The sequence below is a fragment of the Scatophagus argus genome, chromosome 7 (assembly GCF_020382885.2).
Source record: "Scatophagus argus isolate fScaArg1 chromosome 7, fScaArg1.pri, whole genome shotgun sequence".
NCBI classification, from domain to species: domain Eukaryota; kingdom Metazoa; phylum Chordata; class Actinopteri; family Scatophagidae; genus Scatophagus; species Scatophagus argus.
Window position 1 is genome coordinate 1,549,757 of NC_058499.1, and position 15,672 is coordinate 1,565,428.

General features: G+C 46.5%; 1 protein-coding gene across 4 annotated transcripts in view; it reads left to right on the top strand.

Moving 5' to 3' along the window:
* ptprz1a (protein tyrosine phosphatase receptor type Z1a) overlaps positions 1–15,672 on the top strand; it is a 61,222-nt gene that overhangs the window by 3,482 nt on the left and 42,068 nt on the right. The window lies entirely within an intron of this gene.

Sequence of the window (15,672 nt, forward strand, 5' to 3'; positions counted from 1 at the left end):
ATCGTTAGGAATCATCTGGATGGACAGACAGGAAGTAGATGTGTGGAGGGAATAAACTTAGTAAATTTACAGTTTGGACAATCAATATGAAAAAATAGATCATTAAGATATACGGAAATATGTCCAGGAGAACAACTCCAGGTGTCTCCAAAGACCTGAGTCACCTGACCTCCTGTCTGCCTTGGACGCCTGGAAGAGGACAGGCTACACAACAGGATCCAGGTGAACTTCAGTGTGGGACTTCAGTCTGTGTGGCCTCTGTTTGAGGAAAGGCTGTGGTCACCTCAGATGACCTTTCGTTTCTCTTTCCTCTCCTTTGAACGCATGCTTTTATCTCCTCCTGTTTCTCACCCTCTTCCTTCTGTCCCTTTTCTTACCCTCGTTTTATCCCTCCATCTTGGTCCAGAGCAGCTTCGGCCGGGCAGACGCCCCTCACTTGTAGTCTGAAAAAAAAAAAAAAAAAGGAGCAGATTTCCAGTCGTGGCAGTGGGGGTATTTGATGACCAGATTAGTGGGTATTAGGCTCAACGGCATTCACTCAGGCATACACAGGGGCCACCGGTTTGAATCCTCCAGAGTCGCCCCTCTTTTTCTTCCCACTGGCCCTCGGCTGAATGGAGGCCGGGGTTACGTGGGGAAACAACCAGTCGGGTCGTCGGCGGAGGTCAGTTGAGGAGGCCCGTCCATCCTGCGCCGCCTCCTCTGGCCTGGCCCGGTGAATTATGCTGTCAGAGGGGAGATTTGTTTTGTAACAGTAGGAAAGGGGGCAACTACAGAAAGAAGGGAGGTGTAATGGGGCAGATTGAGGAGGAGGGGGTGGGGGTGCAGAGCAGCAGAGAAAAGAAGAGGGTGAGGGGTGGTTTTGAAGGGGGGGGGGCATTTAAGCGTGACGCACGATGGCACTGCGATTTGTCCCAGTGGCGGCGGCGGTGAAGGGGAGAGGACGCTGTCACACTGTGAAGCTGGAGCAGAAGTGTGGGAGCGCAGTGTGTTAGTATGAGGGAGGGCACACACACACACACACACACACACACACCTCGAGGTTGGAGGCCTCACAGAGCGATGGAGTGCAGGTTAAGCTGCACTCCTGCCTTCATTAGTCTTCGCTAACACCCCCAGCCTCGTTACTCTGTGTCTCCCATCACTGTTCTCAGGCCTCCGCCCCCCTCACACACTGTAAAAAACACAAGCCATTTGGTCTCAGTTCGTTCCATCTCTGTTGGATTAACGACAGTCGCGGCTGCTCGTCTGGTGTTGGATCTGTGCACCAGCAGTGTGTTTTTCTTTCACTGATATTGCTGATAAAAATTTAGGAGGAAGTAATGAATTAGCAGTATTTAAGGTTGTAGGTTCCAGAAATGAACACTGTTCAGGCTGAAGTGTGGAGTTTAGTTCCCCTCTCAGAGAAGACAGAGAACTGCAGCCTCTGGTGAGTGCTGAGTTAAGTCAGAGGCTGAACTCAGTTTAACCATACAGGCACTCACATAGTTGCTCATTAGCTTATGGCTAATGTTTATGGCTAATATTCTGGATGTATGGGACGAATAAACATAACAGTAACACAAATGAAAATAATCCTCCTGCTGTTTTTTGTGTGTGAACACACACATACTGAAGCTTCAAAAGTGGTATTCAGCACAGCCCTAAAAACGTGGCTTTCAGTGCTGTAACACCGTGATTTTTATCTTATCAAACCAAATAAACTAAAGTTGTCAGTTGTTAAGTATTTAAGACTTGTATGTTGTTTTCCTCTAAACAGACACTCGTATCAACATTTCAAGTCTTGTTTTCTTTTTCCCCCCAGTTTCATTTTTTAAAAAATGAAAACTGTTTTTATTTTTCTGATGTTCTCCCTTTAATTTGTTAAAATTTAACCATTGAATTTAACTATTCAGTCAAGAGAGAAATTAGAAATTCCCTAATAGAAATTATCTGGGTGTATTGTAGATCAGTTTATACACATTTTCCCAAAATTCAGTCTCAGGTATCTTTACAAATTAGAATTTAAAATAAAGTTGTGTGACTGTGAGTTGACAGGATGAGGATGGAAGTTTTTTGCAGTGCATTTCCTCGGGACGAGATCTCCTCTTTGTTTCTCGCTCTTCAGCCTCCTTTAGCGTTTGTTCTGTCAAGCTCCTTTTTTCCTTCTTCTGTCCTCAACTCTTAATCTCTCGTTTTCTCTCGTCCTTTCACTGCTTCTCTGTGCTGCTGCACATCTTCCGTCACCCTGTTGTCCCACATTTCTCCCCTTTTAGAGCCTCATGTCTTCACCCTTCTACTGTCTGCCCCCTCCTCCTCCTCCTCCTCCTCCTCCTCCTCCTCATTCCCCCTTAACGTTTTTTAATCCTCCTCATTTGTCTCCTCTCTTGTCTCTGGGTGGGTGAGGGATGAGGGGTGTTGAGGGTGTTTTTTTTGTTTTGTTTTTTTGGTTAGCCAACCATCTTGTCTCTGCTGGTGTCCACCTGGTGTTCTGCCACCACAGTCCTCCTCCTCCTCGGTGCCCACCGCCACTCTGGATGCTGTAATGGATGACGGAGCAAATCCGGGTGGCCCAAGCCCCTCTGAAAGGGGGGGCCACTCACACCGGGGCCCATTGCAGCAGAGAACAAGTGGAGCCCCCGTGGAGTAGCTGGTGGAGAGCCATTTGATTTGTCCTCCACTTTCTCCCTGTTTTCTCCACTCCTCAGCAGTGTGTGGTCTCTCTTCGATCCTGGATGTTTGATGGCCCTCGTTTCTCAAACCACTGAATGCGAAATCCCCAAAAAGTGATGCAGAAAAAGGCCAGCGATAAAAGGCCTCCGTGGAGGACGTGGGTCGGTCAAAGTCCTCCTCAATAAAAGGAGCGATTCACCACTTTTCTCCCCCATTCACTGGCTGCTGGAGGGGATCTAAGCAGGTGAATGTGGAGACGCTTTAGGCAGATGTTGCCTTGCACAAAGGGATTCGATGGGCCTCCACAAGGCTTTTCAAGTATTTACAGAACATTTACATTTACATTTCAGACATCGGTCTGATCCTCTTATCCAGATCAGCCTCCACTGAATGCAGCAGGAGAATGAGCTTAAATTCTTCGATCGCCGACGTTACAAGCTAACAGTCGCAAGGGGTCGAGCTGGAGAGGACCGTGTCACGGCTCCGGAGAGGAAGGAAAAACAGCAGAAAAGAGGTCCAGGTTGTTTTTATGGAACAATGTGAAAGACTGCAGTGAAAAAGCAGCGTATCTCCACATTGTGGTGGTTTACCAAGCCCTTGGCAGAAAAAGACTTTTTACAGCCTTGAAAGGATAGGAGGAGCCTCAGGTAGCACTGACATACCTGAGCTGTTGTACAGAGATTGGCAGGGATTTGGGATGAAATATAGCTGCACTTCACCCACAAGGTTTGTCTGCAGGGAGAGACGTGGGAAAACTGTTAAAGTTTAATCCTGTTAGTCTGTCGAGTACCAGACTCTGTATGAAGTTTTTACACTGTGGCTGAATGCAGAACTGCTGCCACAGGAGAGCAAAGAGATGAGTTTCCATCCAACTTTACTGTTGTTCCGTAACAGGAAGCGATTCAGGAGTCACTAACCCTAAGTGTCAGTGTCGTCCATAATCAGCTGTCTCTCGCCATGTCACGAGATTAAGAAAATACTGGCTGAGGGCAGCAGGTTCTCTGCAGATCACACACTTCTGGTGGATCGTAAGCGATGATTGAGGCAGATTATTTTGGTTTGAGTGGGAGAATACTGCTTAATGTGCCTTTAAAGTCAGTTGTTTAAGTTTGTGACTCCATGCCAGTGATACCTGGTGCCAGAGTCCCCATGTTTTCAGGTATGTCCGTTCCCATTCTCACCTTGAGGGAATTTCTTCAAATTTAGCTCAAATGTCCACTTGGACTCAAAGATAAACTGATCATATTTTGGTGGTTAAAGGTCACTGTGAGCTCACAAAGCTCAAGGCTTCATACAGTAGCATGATTGGCAGATTGGGACCAGATTTCACACCTGGTTGTCCACCTGGAAACTGTGTGGATCATCGTGGTGGTTGAACGTGTTTGTATGAAGCTTCCATGTTTTTCAGGCTGCAGCTTCTCAGCGGCAGCAGCATCCATATTTGAAGCTTTGCAGTCCACCACAGGCTGACTGGTTTGGACGATGCTGAGCTTCAGGTGGTTGTGGCATGAATTTTGACAGACAGGGATGGAAACTGCAGCTTGACTGGTGGTGGAGCTGTAGAACCACGAGGTGTTGATTTTAGGCTTTGTTTGTTTGCTTTTAGTGTTTTACAGCAAAGGTCTGGAGGTCATTAAAATCATTATGATGTACTCTTTAGGAGCCATGAACATCAGCCTCAGGTTTGATGGTTGAGAGTTATAATTTTAAAGTGATGCAGTGATGTAGAAACGGTGGAGAAGCCGGGACCAGAGGATGCTGTTGCTGAAACTTTGATCTTTTCTCACCACTAAATCAAAGTGTGTCATGAATTTCACAGTAGAGGGAAAATGATTGGTTTTCTTTGTGTCTCTGTATGTTTTCCTGCATTAACCGACTGCTGTCCTCTCACGCAGGCGCAGAACGTTTGTGCTTGTTGTCGGTCGGCCGCTCGCTAGATGTTTGGCCAAAGTTTAAAAATCATCCCCGTAACTCGCTCTGTGCAGGCGGCAGACGGATGCCTCCGTGTTCCTGGCTGGTTGACTGGTGCAGTAGCTCAGGGTGGATGCTTGCTGGGGGGATGTTGGAGGTGGGACGGGAGGCAGCTGGTGGGGGAGGTGAACAGCAGGAGCCTGGCACTAACCAGCTCACGCCAAACGGCTGCATCTGGACCGCCGGCGGCCCTTTTGGAGTAGATACATTTAAGGACAAAGTACAGTTAGTTAAAAATGATTTATCTTAACTGCTTTATGCTTGTATGCTTACACTCCTTTTTAATCTGATGTGTCATCGACACCATCAGTCCAGTCCAGTCCTGACCAGAAAGACGTTTATCTTTTACTAAAATATATGAGATGAAACAACCCCGTTTTCCCGTTAGCTGTTTGTGTTTAAATGAGCAAAAATGAAATAACCAGGAACCAAACATGTCGTTGATAAAACAGGTGAGAATATACATGTATGGCTGTGGGTAGGAAGGAATTCTGCCAACTTTATTTTTCAAAAGATTAGACATTTTTGATGTGGATACCTTGAAGGTTTTTAAATTTTGCTCTTATAAAGCTGCATGAGCAGCTGTATGTGTCTCTTCCCTCTAATTTAATTTAGATGAGTTAGGAAACTGACTTGTCTTTCAACAGATATTAAGACCTTCTTACAGATTTTTACAGACATCATTGTTGTGATTCCTCGGTCGATAAACCACTAAACACAATAATGTCACAAAGGGAGACACATGCTGGGATAAAGATATTCCCTCTAAACCTGCTGAAGTGTGTCAAGGTTAAAGAAGGACAAAGTGTAAAATCCATAATTTCCTCTGTGTCACACCCCCCGCTGCCAGCCTCAATTAGGTCATTCCTCAAAATAGTCATGCATCCCCAAGGCACGGTCACAAAATGTCTGCCTGTTAATGATGATCGTCTGGTTACGCTGAAGCCGTGGATTCACGCAGATGAAAAAGCAATTAGCGTGTTGGCTGCAGATGATGCAGCGCTGACATCATCAGGACGTCCCGCTGAGAGGCGGAGAGGAGGGTTGTCTCCTCCAGGCGAAGGCTCGTCTGGAAGGTCGCCCGCCCCGTTTCATGCCTCAGAACTGTTCTCTAAGCCGTGGATCAGGCTTTTGAGGGACGTCCTGCAGATTTCAGTTTCAGCTCAGTCCTAGCAGCCAATCAGAGCAGCTGCCAGTTTTAAATCATCAATCAAGACTGATCAGCCGTGTAAAACGTGGAAGGATGGATGGATGAATTGCAATAGTTGCCATTTCCACAAAACTGTTACTCGTTTCAGAGTTGCAACGTCCGTCAAACTGATCACAGTATTTTTTTTCTTCTTTTCTTGGCATACTGTTCCGCTAACAAACCGACAGGCGAGCCGACAACCTTTCATCTATCAGAGATGAAGTGTGATCAGAGTGTGGCGGGACGTTTCATACATGAACGGTGAACAGAACCGTGTTCACAGTGAAGGCCACGCGCAGAGAGCAAGGCATGCTGGGAAGGACAGAGCAGCTGAGGCTGGCTGCGTCCTCCTGGAGTGTGAACGGTGTGAAACCTCTGAAGGCTTTCGTTCAGCACGACCACAGTGGGAAACGGTGATGCGTTTATGTCTCATGTCAAGTGCGGGTTGTGGCTGCAGATGATTTAATACGCTCCTGTGTGTCTGTGAGAACACAGAGAGCTTCAGGGAACGTTTAAAGCACCTGAAGGAACCTGCACGATTGGTTCAGATGTGCAGCAGCGATGAGGACGCTGGTCTGTCACTTTGGTTAAAGTGTATGCTACATTCAGGTGAAGATCTGCACTTTCAGAGTCTGAATCTTTTCAAATGCATTTTTAGTTTCTTTTTTATTTTGGTTTTGTTTTTGAAAGGAATGTAAGTGTAAGACTCAGTGTACAGTACAGTGTTAGTTCACATGTTTTTAGTGTTATGACTTTAGACAGTTAGAGACGCAGAGGTGGAAACCATTTTCAAAGCTTTGCATTTCAAACCTGTGAAGCTTTAACCGCTCACTCACATAACATTAAACAATAATATGTTAAAATAGGCTTCACTTTAAAGTTTGAGCTTGGACCGCCAGCATCTGTGGATTTGTTCAGTGTTTACTGACTGTTTTCCCCAGTTGGCAGCTTAGAAATCGTACATGACTTGAATGCTGCATTAGCTCTCAGAATCACCCAATAATCTGACAACGTGACCCGTCCTTACAGTCGTGATTTAAAACATCAGCCTCTTAAACCTGAGCTGAGGAGTAAATGAGTTTGTAAGAAGTGTATAATATAAGTAACATGCCCACACACACACACACACACACACACTTCCTCTGTCTTTGTCTTTCCTGTGGGATACAGCGTTGGCTCTGACTCTCCTCCGTCCATTCAGCTCCAGTGTTTAATTAAGTCGTTTTCTGTTAGAGAAGCTTTTCTCTGGGCCTCTGACAAACTGTTTCGTCACCGTGTGTACGATTAGATTAGAAACACGTCTGCTGGACCTGAAGCTGCTCCGCTTGGAACAGACGCTTTATACATGAGGAAATCTGGGTGAAGAAGGAAACTCGCTGCCCCCCGATGGGGCATTCAGGGTGTAACCTGCAGAAACTCCTGGGCCATTTAAAAATCTGTCGGATTGATTAAAAATGCAGAGACAGCTTTTTTGTTCGTGGAACTTTAATGCTAAAAAAGCGCAGGCAGTGTTAGCATTAATCTGAAACTACAGCTGAGGCTAACATGAATTCAGTCATTAGACCGACTGAAGCTGTGGATGTGGGTGACAGGAAGAACACAAATCACACACTGTTTTACATGTGGAGACACACTGTGTACTGCGTCCTGACAGGCCTGAGCTGTGAAGTCAGACCACTGACTTCACACTGAATATCTACTGCAGTGAAATCATCTACAGATGTTCGTGGTCCCCAGAGGATGAATTTTCCTCCAGCACCACTTGATGGTAAAGCTTCCGTAAACACAAGGTCACCTGGATGCCATTTTGTTTACACGTTATGTAGACTCTGAAGGCCCCTGGGATACGGGATTGATGAGAGCTCAAGAGCAGCAGTCAGCCCCAACATACACACCACTGCTTTGTTCTTCTGATTGATGCCAACATGGGCCACATGCTGCATTCACTTAGTGCTTTCAGATGTTTTTTGTATTAGGCTAAATCACTATCTTCTGCTGTGGGGAAGCTCAGACATGAATCTGGGGCTGGCGGAGCTAACAGCAAAGATTTAAAGCAAATAAAATGTCCCTGCGATCGTTTGTGTTGGAGCTCCACCTCCCTCATTTTCCCTTTAAATCTCCCTCTTCCTGTAAACAAGTCAGTGTGAGTGGGAGCTCTTTGTCCGAGCAGCCCGGTCGCTCTCTGCGTGTTTGGAGCCTCTGGCTGTGGAGGTGACGGCCGGGCAGACCAACAGAGGGGGGCAGTTTGAGGGTTTCGGCTGCCCGGCTGAGATTGGTGCGGCGGCAGCAGAGGCTGGCACACAGTGAACGGTGGGCAGGTGCCCAGCAGACATTTAGAAGCTGAATAGGTGTTGGTGGGATGGCCTGCGTCAGCTCTGAGAACTGGTGTAAGTGCAACAAAGGGGGTGAAAGCTGAGATGAAATCTGCAGTCGGCCAGGCTTGTTTTTGTGAAATCGGAAGCTAAACGTTCCCAGTAGTTGTTTTAGGTGAGATTCGTTAAAGAACCCAAATCCTGCAAACTGCACTCTGTAATCTGTTGTGTTACTGAAACATTACGGTGTGCAGGATGTTTCCCAGCTGTGCTAGCAGTGTTTCTCTAACCACGGTGAGGTTGTTATTTTTAGTTCAGAAGGAAGTATCTCAAAAACTGTGTGATCGATTCCTACAAACTTTGGCCCTGTTAGTGTTGGCATTGGCCTTCATGGTAACACTGTCACATAATCAGGTGGTAAGGCTGCACTCTGAGGCCGAAATGAGACTCTCCACGCCTGCGAGTACACTGGGGTCCCTGTAAGTGAATCTCCTCATTGGAGGGCGTAATAATACCCTGTGCTCTACGGTTATTATTGGTCAGCTGGTGGCTGCAGCCCTGAGAGGCTGCTGATGGAAACTGGAGACGGTCAGATCCATTATTCATCTGTTGTCCACTGGGACGGATCATTTGTTTTTGACTACAGGTACAAGTCACACACGAGTGCATGAACACACACACAGAAGTGAGTGAGGAGGCCAAGTCCAACCTGTTCGCATGGTGTGATGTGATGGTCAAATGCAGCAGTGAAAGAAAAAATAATAAGACCAAACCTAACCCAACTTCCCTCACAGACGCTGAATTCTAATTAACAGAAATGAAAACAAACTGAAATTACTGACATCTTCATGTATGAACAAAAACATGAATTTGATGGTGTTTATGCAAACAAACAAACACTATTGGTCACAATATCTTGATTGAAAGGAAGTGGGCGGGACTTTCCGGCTCGTATCCTACACAATAATTATCTCTTGAGAATTTGGGAATTTAGTGTCCGGGATGGTTGACGTGGGATTCCTCAGGGGTCACTGCTGGGTCCAGTGCTGTTCAGTTTGCATGTTACCTTTGGGACATACAGAACCAGTACCACCAGACGGCTGAGCGGAACATGACCCTGTTGGGAAATCTACACTGTAGAAGCTGTCTGCCACCTTAATGGACTTATTAATCATAATATTGTGGGAGCACTCAGTCATATTTTCATGTCAGTTAAGCTCCTGTTTTCCCGCCTTCACTCCTGGTGTGCACATGTGAAATCACCCTCGCAGCAGCTCAGCTTCTGTCATGTTTCCTCGTCTGCCTGCAGATAATCCACAGCCTTTGTTTTTTTGCCATTTATAGTTAAAAGGGAAAGATGAGAGGGGCTGATCGATGAAGAGAACTTCAACCTCGTGGCTTCTGTTCAGCTGATGAGTTTTCCACAGCCGGTGCTCCGCTGTGCTGACGCTCCCAGCAGCACTTTGGAGGGATTGTTAGGCAGAACTGACCTTTGGTTTGTCTAATGCCTGCAGCGCCGTGACGAGGACCTTTGATTTCCTGTTGGTGGTCTTGCACTGGGTTCCTCAGTTTGTGTATAAATCTCGCAGGAATACAATTTCAAAGCCGCTTTGGAAGACCTTTCGTTGCTGCACTAGAATTAAAGTAGATTTTACTGACAAAAACAATTCTGGCAGTAGCTGGCAGATGGACTCACGGGTTTTGTTATGTCGGAGGTCCTCTGGTCTCAGAAAGTGTAAAAACAGATCAGATCAGAAACAGATCTGCTGAGAAATAAGTTCATCAGACTACATTACAGAATATTCTGCTTTGGTTTTTACCTTCCAAACCATCAGCAGGATGACACAGACTGTCAAAGCCTTTAAAACTTGTGTGGATGAACCTCACAAAAATGATTTGTTTGAATGTTTGTCCTGCCAGCTTTATGGTTAAATATGCTCACGTCAGCTCTCGGTTTAGCGGTCAGAAGAGATCTGTGTATACACTTGTCCTCCACGAGAGAGGCTGAAGTGGACGACTGGAAAACAACCTTGATACGAGATGAAATCGTGCAGGAGGATTAGCACAGTAGCTTTGCTGGACATGTCGTGTTCTGCTCTTCTCTCTCAGTCTGCTGACAGATCAGGCCTGTGGTCAGACCTCTGAAGTGTAAAACACTCCAGCTGTTCAGGCTCATTCGGGCCCATTCTTCAGGCTTACGAGCTTTCAGGGCATTTTTCTGCCCCGAGCTCAGCCTGCCAGGCAGAGCTGGCTCTTGTACTGAATACAAATCCCACCGTCTTCACTTGGGCTAAGAGACCTAAGCGAACCTTAAATCTTAACGCTAAACAGCGGAACCTAAAGTGTTTTACTGGCAGACTTACGGTTTGGACTTGAAAATGCTACCTGTAAGCCTCAACTCAGGCACAGTCTACAGTTTAAACGGGAAAGGGTTTGGGCAGGGACAACATCCCATGCTAATTCACTAAATTCAGTCTGATTATCAGGCTAGTAAAACATCAGTCTTACATGTCAGCTTTTAGAATATGAGCAATGACTAAACTGTGATTAAACCAGCGGCTGCCTGCAAGGAGAGAAATCAGCTGAACTTACTGTACGTGGAAGATTTGTCATTAAAGATGTACGACATGCCAAGCCAGCAGCCCAGGCTGTCCACAGATTAACCTGCCACACCCTTCCAGTCTGAGCGGTTGGTATTACTCAAACCATCCCCCCACACCTCCCAGACCCTCGCCCCCCTGGCACCAGGAGAGGGGCTTGGATTCGCTGGGTGAGTGGAGGGGGGGTTGTCACACATTCTGGCGTGGGCACCAGTTCTCACCCCCACAGCCTGTGGACGTCCCGGCTCTCCCAGGGCTCGGCTAATCCTCTTATTCAGCGCCCGGCTGGAGGCTGCGGGGCTCCCACAGACCGGAGCGCCGAGCCGGCCACTCTCCGCTGAATAAACACACTGACACAGTTGTGGTCTTTTTCTCTTCGTACAGACGCTGAGCAAGAGTTCTCCATAGAATCTATTCTACTCATTCACTCTCATCCAGTAGAACTTTAGCATGAAGCCCCCCAGCCTGAATGACATCCCCCCCTTCTCCCTCCCATCTTCACTTCCTTCTCTACATTCGTCTTTCTCTCTTCAGCTCTTCTTCCTCCTGATTTTGCACTTTCTTGTTCTCTCCTGAACGCTTGTTTTGCCTCCTCAGTAAGTTTAGATAATCTAACAACAGTCAAACACTTTGTGTTGTTTGATGCCCGCACAACGAAGGTTCAGATTCTGCCCGTCATCGACCCGATCGATCGCATTCAGCCTCTGGGGATCACGAATGCCTGGACAACACTGTGAAGCACAGGAGGCACTGAGTTCTGCTGTGGCTGTGATGTTTCTGTTGTCACGGTGATGAGAAGTCGTCATCTGTTGTTCGTTGTGTCCGGCAGCTTCGGTACTGAACACTGCGGCCTCCAGACGACCGTCGGTTGTCTAACGCAGACTCAGCAGGTGTGTTTTCTTTGTAGCTGAGTGACACAAAAGGTTTTCCGACCCGACTCGTGTGTCGCCATCGGTGTGTGTGTGTGTGTGTGTGTGTGTGTGTGTGTGTGTGTGTGTGGAGGAAATGAGGTGACCTTACACTGAAGTGGCCTTTTGTTTACACGTGTGCACATCTTTAACACAATAATTTAAACATATGAACAGCGCGTGAAATGACGTTTGGACTTGAGGTCACGTCCACAAGCGTCTGCATAACATAACAACATCAGAAAGAAAACAAGAGAGAAAAGGTAAAAACTGTAGTTTAAAAACTAATGCTGATGCTGGTTAAAATCATCAAACATGTACAGTAAAGAAAAAACAGTCACATGACAAAAAGTTGTACATTTTAACTAAAGATATAAACCGACTCATCACTTTGATCAGCAACCACTGATGGAGTCTAACTAAGTACATTTACTCAAGTACTGTGCTGAAGTACAAATTTGAAATACTTGTATTGTACTTTTACACCGACGGCTCTCAAAGCTGCGAGGTGGACGAAAGCCAGAACGCCGAGGAGAAAGATGAGCTCAGACGACAGGCCTGTTGATACCGAGCGCTGAGAGAGACAGAACACACACACACACTCACACACACACACACACACACACACACACACTCACACTCACACTCACACACACACACACACACACTCACACACACACACACACACACACACAGACAGACAGGAGGAGGGACAGGCAGGAGGACAGACAGGAGGATGGAGAGACAGACAGGAGGAGGGACAGGCAGGAGGACAGACAGGAGGACAGACTGGAGGAGGAAGCCGTCGCTGACCTCCTTCACATCCTCATGCTTGTCCTTTTCAGTGTCAGTAAACGTCTCATCAGTTCACAGTGAACGTTTGTTCTGCCTGAAGCCTCGTCGTCGTGCAGCTGCTTTCCTGTTTGTCTTCTGTACTGACCATCCAGTCAGTTTCGTATCCGTCTAAGACCTAAGAGTTTCAGCCGTATGCGAGCCAACATTGTGCTGCTTCTTGTTGCTTGAACTTCTCACCTCTGACCTTTAAACTAGAGGCGGTGACCCCGCCACAGTCTGGAGGTTGGAGGTCAGTGGCGAAGTGAAAGCTGCAGTGAGTAACCCCACCCCTGTGGCGGCTGCAGAGACAAACGATGTGGCTTCTTCCCTGATTCTTTGTTTGTTGCTGTGAGGTGGCGGGAGTCTGTTGCCATGAATCACGTCATTCTTCACGTGTGGTCATGCAGTGACTGATGGGAAGGTGGCAGGCAGCAGGTTTCTGCCTCATCAGGAAGTTTGCTTCCACTTGGACATCTGAGGAAAAAGTTCAGAGACGTCTCAGCAGCGTCTCGTCATCTTTCTGCATTTCTTTGAATTTAGGGTATTAAAGTTCCAACACTTACGAGATGCCGTATGAACTGTCACGTCGGCCATTTTAAGCTCATTGTGCGTCTTTTATTGCTGTCCGTTTTGGACGTGCAGGAGGGGACAAAGTCTGGAATTTTGTCATGTGATTGAGCAAATGTTATAAAATGGTCCCAGTTTGGGTTAAAATAAGTTCACCGATGTGTGTGATGTGGAAATACGTCAACACGGATTCACGTGATAAGACATGAACTGACGTGAGACTGGTGCACCAGGCTGGTAACTGAGATGTTAATCTGTCGGACGTTAACAAAGTCCGTCTCACTGTAAATCCACTAGCTGTTCTGGATCTCATGATCTTCAATCTAAATAATCTACATAATCTGATTTTTGTTTTTTTGGCGTAGCGCTAAACACGGACAGGCAGCACAGCTGGTTTATTTAAAGATTTTTGTACAAACATTGTGTTGTTTCCCATCACTTCTCCTGCTATTGATTTGGACCATGAAAGTCCTTCCATCTGCTCCCTCTGAAGTTCTTCTGTGCATTAAAACTCACGCAAGCCCAGTCTGATCCAAACTTTCAAAGAGATCTCTTTACTCACAAACACTTAATCTAATGCAGCGTCCCTGCTCTTAAAGCAGTCAGATTACTGGCAGCCTGCCCGGGAAACTCCTGCTTTACATGAGAGCTTCACGTTGTGTGGGACGGTCTTCGTCCTGGACATGCTGCCCTGAGGACGGCGTCTTCCCTATGCAGCCTATCAAACATGTAATCCTGGATTAGACTGCTATCAGCACAGCAGGAGACCTCATCTCCTAATTTACTGGATGAACGACAAACATGTTGGGCGAAATCTAATTTGGAGAGGATTCTCTAAAGAGGGATTTCTGAGATGATTTTCTTGGTTTGAAGTTTTAAACACCGACTAAATGTTGGTTCATGTGGAGGACATTTGAGACAGTGAAACAATCTTCGCTCATGATTTTAAACAAACATTTTAGTTCAGCGTCTGTTAATTCTCCATTTGTATGAAGTTGAACCTGCTGCGGGGATTTGATCCTATTCAGCTGCATTAATGTTGTCCGATGAGGTTTGGCTCACCGTCATCCCAGAAGTGCTGGTTGGGGTTGAGGTCCGAGTGTGCAGTGTGACTGAAGCAGCCAAAGTGGTCTTCAGGGCTGTAGAGAGTTTCTGTTTGTTGTGGTGGTGATGCTGAAGACCTGCTGGTCATCGACTGCAGTCTGTGGATGTAGAAAATAAAACCACCGTGATGTGATGCAGGTTTTCCCTCCTTGGACTAAATTCCATCAGTGAATTCCCAACACTTTTCTCAGTATTGTGACGGCTTGTAAACACACACCTCACACACCCCCGACTTTGTTTCCTCTTTGGGTTTTGGTAACGAGGTGCTGGTCTTTAACGGCCCCTCGGGGCGTCGACGTTACTTCATTAATGTGACAGATGCCCCGACAGCCGCTCGGGTTAATGATGTCACCTCCTGACATCACACCACGCAGGTGCTCATTATATACCTGACTGAGCGTCGGAGTGAACCGAGTGAATCAGAAAGGTCCAGAGGAAAGTCTTGAGGTGGAGACGGATGTTGTTTGTGACTGTGGATAAAGAATCTTGGTCACACCAACAGTTTTAGTTGTTTGGTCGTTTTGAGCCTTCGTGCTGTGGCCAGTTTGTGTGCCTGTGAGCCGCTGACAACAAAGTGCAACTTACCGGGTTCCAGTCCGGCTGGGGATCTTCACTGAGAGTCAGTCCTCAAGCCTCATCAAGCCAACCCAGACTGACACAAGAAGAAGTAAAATTCAGTGCTGAAGCCTGAACCTGTTGTGAAAATACCGTATTGACTTTGTCAGTTTGCTTGGAGCTGCATTAGAGAAGCTGTCATCAGCTGTCACTTCGTGAAATCGTGTGGGTCTCATATGAGCTAAACGTGGGCTCAAAACTATGTAGGACCCACACGCCAAACCGGTTCATAATGGCCTCCGACGCTGCTTTACACCTGGCAAAAAGACCTTCATCACAGCAGACATTTGGGCCTGTATTAGCAGGAAAAGCCAAAATGGAATGAAGCCATTTTTCACTTAACTCGTTCCCGTGTGTCACACATTCAGCTGTGAGACTCAAATAAAGAGCATGTGACGATTATATTTTATCAAGAGCTTTCTTTGTTTTCAGGTTGATCAATGAAGTCAGTTTCACATTCCACACACTGAACATCGCAAATAAATAAATATAAAAAGAAATATGTCGTCACACGAACGTGCCACCATTTGCTTATTAACACTAAGTCCAGCAGAGGATGATGGGAACATTTGATGACATTTCACTTTAGATTGGTGCTCACCACAGTGGAGGAAATGAGGTGTTTGATGCTCAAAATGTCACGTCCTTGTGTTGACGGGAAGCAAAAAGCAGCTTCTGGTCCACCAGGATGTTTGCTCGGGCGCGTGTCTGTTGCCTAAATGTCAGTTAATTACTAACCCACACAGACATGTTGGTAGCTGTTGAGGCAGGGACAGGACAGGAAGTGTGCAGGTATAAAATTTAAAGACTATTGTGAGGAGGCAGAAAGGAATTTGTTTTTCAGAGATTTGAAAGCACGACGCATGTTTACAGAAAGCAAACAAAAAACCGACGTGACAAACAAGGTCATCTTTAAAAGC